The 11,690-nt window shown below is 41.2% G+C and overlaps 1 long non-coding RNA gene across 1 annotated transcript; it reads left to right on the top strand.

The window, feature by feature from the left end:
• Positions 1-3,690: 3,690 nt before the first annotated feature.
• LOC106588969 (uncharacterized) lies at positions 3,691-9,737 on the top strand. The gene is made up of 3 exons (XR_001324735.2): positions 3,691-3,802; positions 9,022-9,117; positions 9,413-9,737. It is a non-coding gene; the product is annotated as an uncharacterized lncRNA (long non-coding RNA).
• The last annotated feature ends 1,953 nt before the right edge of the window (positions 9,738-11,690 follow it).

Below are 11,690 nucleotides of genomic sequence, written 5' to 3'. Positions count from 1 at the left end.
CCTATGAGAACAGTGAGGAGCAGACAGGCCCCTAGACGGGGATTATCTTAGAAGACATCTAAGATAGTACTGAGGTGTACCACACTGGTCGTAAAGGAAGTCCAGTGGACTTGTCCACCTCCAAAACAAATGGCATCAATAAACCATTCTTTGCCATGTGTAGGTTCAACTACAATACAACTAGTAATATGCTCCAATCATGTGTTCCGGTAGATAATATTTCAGAATAAATCGGTAGGATAACTGGTCCCCTTGAGTACCAGTACCAATACTAGCAACAGTCAGTCCCGCTACAATCAGTAAGAAGGTTAGAGACCTAACCAATCAAATTACCATTGACAACAGCGACATAGGAGTCACTCAGAGTGCAACACGTGGAGGGGAATCTCCAGTGCACTCTTCCAATGGTTAACACACATGTCACTAATAAATAGGACCCTCCATTCAGGAGGAAAATTATTAGAAGTCATGAACGATGATCACACCACGTATGACTGGTCAATTACTTAAAGAGTACTTCCGTCGTGAGGTTAGCTCCTCCGTGGATAACATAGCTATGAAATAGACTTCATACCTATCGCCACTACAAAAGTGGAAGACACAGTGACTTGTAGAAAAACTACTACAGACTCCCTTGACACCAATTCTGACTGACCTCCAGGCATTGACCTGAAAATTACCTGACTACGTCAGACTCATTCTGAACAAGTTGTAATCTGCCCGGATACTTGGTTTTCTTCCCTTGACATGCGCGCTTGTGTAAGCATAAGCGCACATGCACAACGGAACATCCAATTAGGATTTATGCTAGGACCACTTAAGGGCCCAAGCAATATACCAGCCTTAGTAAAGTTGAACATTTACTTCTAGGCCTTTGACTCTACAGCACTCACCAGTTTTCTTCCCAGAAGTCCATAGGTCATCCCTGTAGACTGCCCAAAACTAGTGCATTACAGCTGTAGACTTATCATATAGTTATCAACTTAGGATAGCGCCTAAGCAACACACCAAGTAGGAAAAACCCTAGATATGGCATTAGAGACAATGCCATGATAATCATTTTGCCAGAACATTGGACGTATATAGAATACAGTCCAATTAGATGATTTTTTTTGTGTGAGAACTATATTTTGTATACTTTTTGTTTGTTTATGCTTTCATTCCTTTTCAGTTCAGTTCCTTTGACACTTAGGATGTGATAGAGCCATAAACAAAGTCCCCATACAACCATCACTTAGTGCCACAATGCCGCTCATTGGGGAATGAATGTAATTATATATATTTCATGAGTGTGTGTGCGTTGTTAACATCTGCCTAAGTTACTGCCCGGATCTTCCAGTCTGGACGACGGGTCCGGAACGGCGACCCCAAATCCGGACACCCACGGCCTATCCTTGTGGCGGCATGCCCGCTGTCAGAGAGCCTACCAAGGTAAACCACCAGAGGGGGGACCGCAACGGCGATCACCAACCAGGACATCCCTTGGTCCTTCCTGGGGTACTTTGCAGCTTCCAGGGAACCTACCAAGGTACACCACTAGAGGAGACCGCAACGGCGATGACCAACCCGACATCAACTGCCCATCCTTGTGGTGGACTGCTCCGCTTCCAGAGAGCCTATAACAGTTCAACCACCAGAGGGGACTGCAACGATGATCTACCAACGGGACATCACGTGGTCATGATTTTATGTTGATTTGTAACTTGCAGGATAAACAAGATCCAAACCACCAGGGGGGGTATGTCATGACGTTGGCCTCTTTGAGTACAGGGAGGACAGTTGACCCCCTCCCCCCTTGCACCATCCCCCAACCTACCTTCCCCCACCCAGGCCCTGTGTGAAAGGGTTGTAAAAACTCTAAGAGGAGAATCTCTTGCCACATGGCCCATAGAGAGACACAGGAAATTCTTCCAACTCTCAGAATTGGGGAGCCAAGCAACATTTGTGTTCTGGAGAAGGTATGAAAGATTGGTGAAGAATCCAGCTACAAACTACAGTCCACTGACAGAAAGTTCTCATTCCTCTTCATTTTTCAGAAAACAAGGCTGAAACAATGTCTAAAGACTGTTGACATAGGAACTGCAATCTGGGTCCTAACCCATTAGATACTCTATAGGCATTCAATTGAAAATACCCACATCAAAAAAAATCCCACTTCCTGGATGGATTTTCCTCAGGTTTTCACCTGCCATATCAGTTCTGTTATGCCCACAGACATTATTTTAACAGTTTTGGAAACTTTAGAGTATTTTCTATCCAAATCTACCATTTATATGCATATCCTAGCCTCTGGGCCTGTGTAACAGGCAGTTTACTTTGGGCACGCTTCTCATCCAGACATCGTAATACTGCCCCCAAGCCATAAGAAGTTAACTAGGCAAGTCAGTTAAGAACAAATTGATATTTACAATGACGGCCTACCCCGGCCAAACCCGGACGACACTGGGCCAATTGTGCACCGCCCAATCATGGCCGGTTGTGGTACAGTCTGGATTCGAACCAGGGTGTGTATAGTGACACCTCTAGCACTAAGATGCAGTGCCTTAGACCGCTGCACCACTCAGGAGCCCAACACTTAAGAGCCCATGACAGCTATAGGCTGTCTCATTATCGTCTGAGATCAGGCCTACCACCGTCATGTCGTCGGCAAACTTAATGATGGTGTTGAAGTCGTGCATGGCCAGGCAGTCGTGGGTGAACAGGGAGTACAGGAGGGGACTAAGCACGCACCACTCAGGGGCCCCGTGTTGAGGATCAGCATTGCAGATGTGTTGCCTACCCTCACCACCTGGGGGCGGCCCTTCAGGAATTCCAGGATCCAGTTTCAGAGGGAGTTGTTCAGTCCCAGGGACCTTACCTTAGTGATGAGTTTCGAGGGCCCTATGGTGTTGAACGCTCAGTTGTAGTCAATGAACCGCATTCTCACATAGATGTTCCTTTTGTCCAGGTGAGAAAGGGCAGTGTGGAGTGCAATAGAGATTGAGTCATCTCTGGGCCTGTTGGGGCGTTATGCAAATTGCAGTGGGTCCAGGGTGTTTGGGATGATGGTGTTAGCCTGTTGGGGCTCGGGGGCAGTATTGAGAAATTTTGAAAAAAATATGTGCCCATTTTTAACTGCCTCCTACACCAACTCAGAAGCTAGGATATGCATATTATTAACACATTCGGATAGAAAACACTCTGAATTTTCTAAAACAGTTTGAATGGTGTCTGTAAGTATAACAAAACTCATATTGCAGGCAAAAACCTGTGAAAAATAGATTTAAAAAAATGAATTTTGTGACTGTACTATTTAGTGTCATTGTTTTATAGATACCATAGTGAGAAAGGATTCATTTCGCAACACCTACGGCTTCCACTAGATGTCAACGATCTTGATAAAGTTGTTTGAAGCGTCTATGATAAACAGAGAGCAAATTAGAATGCAAGGAAGTTGACATGTCATCACTTCATTTTTTTGCGCCTGCGCATAAATCTGAGAAGCGTGAGTTTGTCATCATTGTTTATCTAGACATAGGATAGGTTGTGTGAAAATATTACTGATGTTTAGCGTTAAAAATGGACCAAAAGATTAATGCTAAGCACCGTTTGACATGTTTGAACGAACGTAAATAGATTATTTACTAGTTTTTTTTAGCTTTTCGGCGTGATTTTACACCCCCCCCACCACGTTTTGTGGGAGCATAATGAACGCTAACTACTTGTTGTTATTTGGACATAAATTATGAACTTTGTCAAAAGAAACCACATTTGTTCCGGACCTGGGATCCCTGGCAGTGCCTTCTGATGGAGATAATCAAAGGTAAGGGGATATTTACAATGTTATTATCGATATTAGATGATGCTAACTGTATAGCATAGCTTATTGTTCTTAGCATAGCACCCCGTTTATTGCAAAATGTGATTTCCCAGTAAAGTTATTTTGAGATCTGGCCATTCGGTAGCAATTACGAGATGATAATATATTATTCTTTGAATGACAATATTATAATTTACCAATGTTTTCGAATAGTAATTTTGTTATGTTCACCGGAAGCATTTCAGACAAGAAAAAAATCTGAATTTCACGCTACTGTAAAATGCTGTTTTTGGATATAAATATGAACTTGATGGAACAAAAAATGCATGTATTGTATAACATAATGTCCTAGGAGTGTCTTCTGATGGAGATTGACAAAGGTTAGTGCATAATTCTAGCTGGTTTCTGCTTTTGGTGACGCCTGACTTTGAATTGAAAATGGATGTTTGTACTTTTGTGGCTATGTACTGTCCTAACATAATCTAACTTTATGCTTTTGCCGTAAAGCCTCTTTGAAAATCGAACAATGTGGTTAGATTAAGGAGATGTTTATCTTTTAAATTGTGTAAAATAGTTGATTGTTTGAGAAATTGAAATTATTAGATTTTTGATGTTTTGAATTTCCAGCCTTGTCGCAATCCCGACTCGGGGTTCATTGCTAACCTGTAGCCCCAACAGGTTAATGTGAGCCATGACCAGCCTTTCAAAGCATTTCATAGCTACAGATGTGAGTGCTATGGGGCAGTAGTAATTTAGACAGGTTACCTTGGCGTTCTTGGGCACAGGGACTATGGTCTGCTTGAAACATGTTAGTATTACAGATTGGGTCAGGGAGAGGTTGAAAATGTCAGTGAAGACACTTGCAAGCTGGTCAGTGCATGCTCTGAGTAGGCGTTGTGAATGTTAACTTCTATGGGCTACGTGGGACGCTAGCGTCCCACCTGCGGGACACAGCCAGTGAAATATCAGGGCGGCAAATTCAAAAACAACAAAATGTCATAATTCAACTTTCTCAAACATACAACTATTTTACACCATTTTAAAGATACACTTCTCCTTGATGTAACCACATTGTCCGATTTCAAAAAGGCTTTACAGCGAAAGCAAAACAGTAGATTATGTCAGGAGAGTACACAGCCCAAAATAATCACACAGCCATTTTCAAAGCAAGCATATATGTCACAAAAACCCAAACCACAGCTAAATGCAGCACTAACCTTTGATGATCTTCATCAGATGACACTCCTAGGACATTATGTTTTACAATACATGCATGTTTTGTTCAATCAAGTTCATATTTATATCAAAAAACAGATTTTTACATTAGCATGTGATGTTCAGAACTAGCATACCCACCGAAAACTTCCAGTGAATTTACATTTTTGTCATTTAGCAGACACTCTTATCCAGAGCAACTACAGTAGTGAATACATACATTTCATTTTCATGCATTTTTTTTGTACTGGCCCCCCGTGGGAATCGAACCCACAACCCTGGCGTTGCACACACCATGCGGCGTTGCAAACACCATGCTCTACCAACTGAGCCACAGGGACGAACAAGATTTACTAAATTACTCATGATAAACGTTGACAAAATACATAACAATTATTTTAAGAATTATAGATACAGAACTCCTTTATGCAAACGCTATGTCAGATTTAAAAATAGCTTTTCGGCGAAAGCACATTTTGCAATATTCTGAGTACATAGCTCAGCCATCACGGCTAGCTAATTTGACAACCACCAAGTTTGGGGCAACCTAAACTCAGAATTACTATTAGAAAAATTGTATTACCTTTGCTGTTCTTCGTCAGAATGCACTCCCAGGACTTCTACTTCAACAACAAATGTTGTTTTGGTTCCAAATAATCCATAGTTATATCCAAATACCTCCGTTTTGTTCGTGCGTTCAGGTCACTATCCGAAGGGTAACGCGCGAGTGCATTTCGTGACAAAAAATTCAAAAATATTCCATTACCGTACTTAGAAGCATGTCAAACGCTGTTTAAAATCAATTTTTATGCTATTCTTCTCGTAAAATAGCGATAATATTCCAACCGGGCAACGTTGTATTCATTCAAAGAGTGAAAGAAAAAAAATGGTGAGGTCTCGTGAATGTGCACTGTCCCCAGGCAGTCCACTTACAAACTCTGCTGCTGTACTTTGCCCAGAGACAGGAGACGCGTCATTCTGCTTTCAAAAGGCTTTAGAGAGCCAATGGAAGCCTTAGAAAGTTTCACGTAACAGCACAGATGCTGTAATTTTGATAGAGATGCAACAGAAGCACTACAAATTGTCAGACAGGCCACTTCCTGCCTGGAATCTTCTCAGGTTTTTGCCTGCCAAATGAGTTCTGTTATACTCACAGACACTATTCAAACAGTTTTAGAAACTTTAGGGAGTTTTCTATCCAAATCTACTAATTATATGCATATTCTAGTTTCTGGGCAAGAGTAGTAACCAGTTTAAATCGGGTACGCTTTTTATCCGGCCGTGAAAATACTGCCCCCTAGCCCAAACAGGTTAAAGGTCTTGCTCACATCAGCTACGGAGAGCGTGATCACACAGTCGTCCGGAACAGTTGGTAGTCTCACGCATGGTTCAGTGTTGCTAGCCTCTAAGCAAGCATAGAAGGCATTTAGCTCATCCAGTAGACTCGTGTCACTGGGCAGCTCGTTGCTGGGTTTCCCTTTGTAATCTGTGATAGTTTGCAAGCCCTGCCACATCCGACACAGGCTCCATGTTCACAGACTCCATGAATTGATGACCTCTTCCTAAATACTTGGTCAAAAGATACATTTTGTGTTTCTTTAGAAACAGGGGGTGGTTCAAATAGCCCCTTGACTGAACTTCCGTATTGTGTTGCCTATTTGAAATGAAAATCTGCTATGATCACAAAATAATATGGACTGTTTTATCATGAGGTGTTTATCAAAAGACATGCGTTTACAAAGATGCCCTGAACCTCAGATCTTGCATTTATTTCTTATTTAAAATAACCATACAATGAATCAATGAAAAACAACAACATGTCCAGTTTTAATTAAGAAAGTCTACGGGACACGTGTCCCCCCTCAGGACCCCGCCCCATCGTTAAACACCTTCTTTTTTTTCTTCTTTTTTTTTCTTCTTTATTTATTCCGGTATGAAAAGGTGTTAGTTAACCTGGAATGCACACCTTCTGTTGTCCTATTGTTCTAGCATGACATACTGTATATCCTGAGGTCTAGGATGCATCAATTCCAGGTCCACAGTTCCACTGAAGAAGGTTCTGATATCAGTGCTCTGTGTGTGACTTGGTGTGAGAAGAACTCTAAAACGAACAAGATGCAAAACATAACAATAACATCATGGGAACCTTCCACGCTCTATCCATGTATACAGTGCCTTGCAAAAGTATTCATCCCCCTTAGCGTTTTTCCTATTTTGTTGCATTACAACCTGTAATTTAAATTGATTTTGATTTTGATTTCATGTAATGGACATACACAAAATAGTCCAAATTGGTGAAGTGAAATGAAAAAAATAGCTAGTTTCCAAAAAATTCTAAAAAATCTCAAATGGAAAAGTGATGAATAAGTCGGAGGTTTACATACACTTAGGTTGTAGTCATAAAAAAATTGTTTTTCAACCACTCCACAAATGTCTTGTTAACAAACTATAGTTTTGGCAAGTCGGTTAGGACATCTACTTGGTGCATGACACAAGTAATTTTTCCAACAATTGTTTAAAGACAGATTATTTCACTTATAATTGACTGTATGACAATTCCAGTGTGTCAGAAGTTTACATACACTAAGTTGACTGTGCCTTTAAACAGCTTGCAAAATTGCAGAACATGATGTCATGGCTTTGGAAGCTTCTGATAGGCTAATTGACATCATTTGAGTCAATTGGAGGTGTACCTGTGGATGTATTTCAAGGCCTACCTTCAAACTCAGTGCCTCTTTGCTTGACATCATGGGGAAATCAAAATAAATCTCCTCTACAAGTCCTCCTCTACCTCTACAAGTCTGGTTCATCCTTAGGAGCAATTTCCAAACGCCTGAAGGTACCACGTTCATCTGTACAAACAATAGTACGCAAGTATAAGCACCATGGGACCACGCAGCCGTCATACCGCTCAGGAAGGAGACGCGTTCTGTCTCCTAGAGATGAACGTACTTTGGTGCGAAAAGTGCAAAGCAATCCCAGAACAACAGCAAAAGACCTTGTGAAGATGCTGGAGAAAACAGGTACAAAAGTATCTATATCCACAGTAAAACGAGTCCTATATCGACATAACCTGAAAGGGCGCTCAGCAAGGAAGAAGCCACTGCTCCAAAACCGCCATAAAAAAGTCAGACTACAGTTTGCAACTGCACATGGGGACAAAGATCGTACTTTTTGGAGAAATGTCCTCTGGTCTGATGAAACAAAAATAGAACTCTTTGGCCATAATGACCATCGTTATGTTTGGAGGAAAAAGGGGGAGTCTTGCAAGCCGAAGAACACCCATCCCAACCGTGAAGCACGGGGGTGGCAGCATCATGTTGTGGGGGTGCTTTGCTGCAGGAGGGACTGGTGCACTTCACAAAATAGATGGCATCACGAGGAAGGGAAATTATGTGGATATATTGAAGCAACATCTCAAGACATCAGTCAGGAAGTTAAAGCTTGGTCGCAAATGGGTCTTCCAAATGGACAATGACCCCAAGCATTCTTCCAAAGTTGTGGCAAAATGGCTTAACGACAACAAAGTCAAGGTATTGGAGTGGCCATCACAACGCCCTGACCTCAATCCTATAGAACATTTGTGGGCAGAACTGAAAAAGCATGTGCGAGCAAGGATGCCTACAAACCTGACTCAGTTACACCAGCTCTGTCAGGAGGAATGGGCCAAAATTCACCCAACTTATTGTGGGAAGTTTGTGGAAGGCTACCCGAAATGTTTGACCCAAGTTAAACAATTTATAGGCAATGCTACCAAATACTAATTGAGTGTATTTAAACTTTGACCCACTGGGAATGTGATGAAAGAAATAGAAGCTGAAATAAATCATTATCTCTACTATTATTCTGACATTTCACATTCTTAAAATAAAGTGGTGATCCTAACTTACTTAAAACAGGGAATTTTTACTAGGATTAAATGTCAGAAATTGTGAAAAACTCAGTTGAAATGTATTTGGCTAAGGTGTATGTAAACTTCCGACTTCAACTATATATTTATTTTCCAGTTGATGGAGAAGTTGGGACCATTGTTCTCGGGAGTCACACAATTCGTAGAGAATAACATCAGGATCTGCTTATCATCCAACGACTGTTTTGTCAAGGTATGTTCAGTACATGTCCACAATGGTTATTTCAGACATTATTTATGTTTGCTTATCTGTTTCAGTTTCCAGTCAATCCGTATATGCCAAAATGCAAAACAAACTTCAGGAAAGTCGATGAGCTTCGAATTACAGTGAAGACGGCGTAACGCCACCTCTAGGGCATACTAGACCTGTTCCCCTTTACTTGTTCCCCTGTTCCTGGAGAGAGGCAGACGGGATATCAGAGTGCTTCGCCACGGTTTAGATCTACTAACACCATTTTACATATTCATTCTCTATCGAATCCATCCAGATGCACCTTGTTCCCCGAGAAGGTGTCAGTTATCCCATCTACTCGACAGGGGGAGCCACAGTCCATATGGACTCATTGGTGATGATGGTGGAAGACCCATCAAGATGATGCGCATGTGTGCTCAGCCCTCCTACCTGATCTACTCCAGACCCAGCATCGCTCCTCGTTTTGCCGACCCTCCACGTATCTGTTATGTGAAGTACCCTGTGCCTACCTACATATGCTTATGATGATTTTAAAGATTGTAAACCCTTTTTCACTTCATATTATGCACTTTAAACCTGTTTTCTCAATGTTTACTTTGAAAATATAAGGTTCTGCTATAGCTGTGTTTTGATTGGTTAATACAATTTTGTCCAACACCAAAAAACTACTGTATTTTCCTAGGTTAAAGTTGGACTCCTCCCTGTGTATGAATTAGTTGGTTGGTCATCATCAGTTTTTCAATACATTTAATCCGTATCAAAATGATCATGTGTTTTCTCTCCCCTTCATTTTAGAAAGAGAATACAGTATTTTGAATATGTCCTTCTATTCTAACATGATATTTGTTGTAGTTAGCATGTTGTATGTGAAAGATTTGGTAAAACTGTATCCAAAAACAAGGAGGGGAGGGGAGCAGAATTGAACAACACATTATCACTTTGATTTGAATTCAATATTTTTGAAAAACTGGTCCCATGACAAGAATTTTATTCATCTAGGTTCCAGTAATTTGTCCACTCAAGTCCTTTGTCCATTTAGTTAAAAGGTGGGTGTGGCCAAAACTGTAAATTCCAAACGTTCCAATGTTATAGCCCTGTGAAAAACATCTACATATTTACTGCATGCAAATCACACAGGTAGCATAATCATTAAGCCTGTTTTAACTGGACAATTGAACCGCTAAATGGGGTAGGACGAATTAAAATCAACCCATAGATTAAGTCTTGATTCAATCACAAGGCCTATACAATGTAGTTCAAGTTAATTTGCCAACACCAATTCCCCATGCTAACATTTTCTATGGTTGAGAATACTATTTCAGTAGGCCTATTCTCTCTTGTCATGTGTAATATGCCTGGCCTATTTAACTACACTGTAACTGCATGTAATATGATTAACCACTAGATGACAGTAGTAAGCCTACTTGAACACTTTACCACAACCTTCAGCAAAGCCCTGGCAGAGTATGCTATGTATTTTTAAAGTTGGTTCAGTCATAACATAAAGCAACTCCTTTGGCTTAAAAAAAGAACAGCATTGTATATGAAAGCTACTCGATGAAGTAGCTTGTTCAGCTAATATTATTATTCCCATGATTTTCAATAAACAACGTAGGCCTATATGAATTGGGAACCGTTGAAAGCAACTAACTAGCCTGGGTACCAGTCTGTTAAGCTAACATTCCACTAGCCTGGGTACCAGTATGTTAAGCTAACATTCCACTAGTCTGGGTACCAGTCTGTTAAGCTAACATTCCACTAGCCTGGGTACCAGTCTGTTAAGCTAACATTCCACTAGCCTGAGTACCAGTATGTTAAGCTAACATTCCACTAGCCTGGGTACCAGTATGTTAAGCTAACATTCACTTCTTGTGCATCGTGTCATATGTTTAGCATGACAGGAGTGGAACGACAGCTAAACAGACTGGTAACAGACTAGTGGAACGATAGCTAAACAGACTGGTACCAGACTAGTGGAACTATAGCTAAACAGACTGGTAACAGACTAGTGGAATGATAGCTAAACAGACTGGTACCAGACTAGTGGAACTATAGCTAAACAGACTGGTACCAGACGAGTGGAACGATAGCTAAACAGACTGGAACCAGACCAGTGGAACGACAGCTAAACAGACTGGTAACAGACTAGTGGAACGATAGCTAAACAGACTGGTAACAGACTAGCGGAACGATAGCTAAACAGACTGGTAACAGACTAGTGGAACGATATCTAAACAGACTGGTAACAGACTAGCGGAACGATAGCTAAACAGACTGGAACCAGACTAGTGGAACGATAGCTAAACAGACTGGTAACAGACTAGCGGAATGATAGCTAAACAGACTGGTAACAGACTAGTGGAACGATATCTAAACAGACTGGTACCAGACTAGTAGAACAATAGCTAAACAGACTGGTAACAGACTAGTGGAACGACAGCTAAACAGACTGGTAACAGACTAGTGGAACGATATCTAAACAGACTGGAATCAGACTAGTGGAACAATAGCTAAACAGACTGGAACCAGACTAGTGGAACTATAGCTAAACAGACTGGTAACAGACTAGTGGA

The sequence above is a fragment of the Salmo salar genome, chromosome ssa27 (assembly GCF_905237065.1).
Source record: "Salmo salar chromosome ssa27, Ssal_v3.1, whole genome shotgun sequence".
NCBI classification, from domain to species: Eukaryota; Metazoa; Chordata; class Actinopteri; order Salmoniformes; family Salmonidae; genus Salmo; species Salmo salar.
This window is presented reverse-complemented; position numbering and strand designations above follow the sequence as displayed.